We start from the raw sequence: 1,888 nt of genomic DNA on the forward strand, positions 1-1,888 counted from the left end.
TGACTATGTCCTTTCTCTTCTCTCTCTCAAGTCTATGTATCTTTTACATATATTATAAACCATTTAGAGGTTTATTCCATCTGAATTGTGTGTATCTATAATCCTTTTCTGATCATTGCTTTAAACTGCAGAGTGGCTAGGACTGACCCATCTCAGCTTCCCAACATGGCAGAGATACTTTTACCACCAGCTCTGGGAGCCACGCTCACTGCCAACTCTGGAAAGCAGTGGGTCTATGCCTCCATTAAGCAGTGTGTAGCCCAGAAACCTCTTTATTTATTTATTTTGTACTAGCAAAAGCTAAATCTGCCAGTCAGTGTGCTGCATATCTTGGAGACACTTCTGTGTACCATGGCGGGAATCTACCATGCTGTAGGTCAGGCCCACACACCTCAAACCTGCCATACTGTATCTCAGGCCCACATGCTGCAGCATCTCTGTATCATGTCTTGCCTGAGAGACACAACTAGGAAGCTGCTCTTGGCTCCATTTTGGAATGCTTTTTTAAACTTCCTCAGGTTTTTGGGTGGAAATTCTTGCTACCACATTGAGCGCCAAATGTAGCTGTAGGTTTCCCTGGTCCTGCCTGGCCCTATGTTCAGGATGAATGTCTCCCATCCACATCCTGCAGCCACTTGGTCCCAAGTAGACACACAGAGGCTATGTAACATGAATTGCTAAGTGGTCTTAGTAATTTTTAAAAAACTGAGCCAAATATTGGGGTGAAAGCTGAAAGATCAGAGAGCAAGACAGCCACAGGTTCTTACCTCTATGAAATCCTCAGTCCAAAGACAGTGAATTCTTGTTTCCTCAAGCCTTATATACCTTTTTCCACTCTGCCATCTTACTTCTTGGGATTCAAGGCATATGTGCTTCCCAAGCAAAGTCATGAGGTCTCAAGTGTTGGGATTAAAGGTGTGTGCCACCACTGCCTGGCTCTGTTTCCAATGTGGCCTTAAACTCATGGAAATCCAGACTGATCTCTGCCTCCCGAGTGATAGGATTAAGGATATGTGCCATCACTGTCTGGCCCCTATGTCTAATCTGTCCTCTGATACCCAGATAAGTTTTATTGGGAATGCACAATATATCACCACATCAAACAACCAAATAATCCAACTAAAAATGGGGTAGATCTAAGTGGAGAATTCTCAACAGAAGACTCTCAAATGGCTGAGGAACACTTAGAGAAATGTCCAACACTCTTGGTGGTCAGGGAAATGAAAAATCAAAACTAACTTGAGATTCCATCTTACACCTAATAGAAGGGGCCCTGATTGAGCCTCTGTCTGTGGGGATCTATGCCTGCCGTCAAGGTTCAGTTTCTCTGGGTGAAAAGGTCCTTGTGTGTGAAGCTGGGCCCGTTGGGATACTCACTTTGCTTGTGGCCAAAGCAATGGGAGCTGCTCAGGTGTTGGTGACTGACCTATCTTCCTCTCGGTTGGCCAAAGCCAAGGAAGTTGGAGCTGATTTCACCCTCCAGATTGCCAAAGAGACTCCTAAGGAAGTTGCCAGCAGAATGGAAAGTATGCTAGGAGGCAAGCCGGAAGTCACTATTGAATGCACAGGAGCAGAATCCTCCATCCAGATGGGCATCTATGCCACACACTCTGGTGGGACCTTGGTGATTGTGGGAATGGGCTCTGAGATGGTTAATTTACCCCTAATGCATGCATCTGTGTGGGAGGTGGATATAAAGGGCATGTTTTGATACTGCAACACGTGGCTGATGGCGATTTCCATGCTTGTATCGAAGGCCTTGAATGTGAAGCCTTTAGTTACCCGTAGATTTCCTCTAGAGAAAGCTGTAGAAGCCTTTGAAACCTCCAAAAAGGGATTGAGGCTGAAAGTTATGATCAAGTGTGACCCCAGTGACCAGAACCCCTAA

General features: G+C 45.4%; 1 pseudogene; it reads left to right on the plus strand.

Annotated features, from left to right (window-relative positions):
* The first annotated feature begins 351 nt into the window (after positions 1–351).
* Positions 352–1,888, plus strand: LOC118593852 (annotated as a pseudogene).

Source organism: Onychomys torridus, chromosome 12 (assembly GCF_903995425.1).
Source record: "Onychomys torridus chromosome 12, mOncTor1.1, whole genome shotgun sequence".
NCBI lineage: Eukaryota > Metazoa > Chordata > Mammalia > Rodentia > Cricetidae > Onychomys > Onychomys torridus.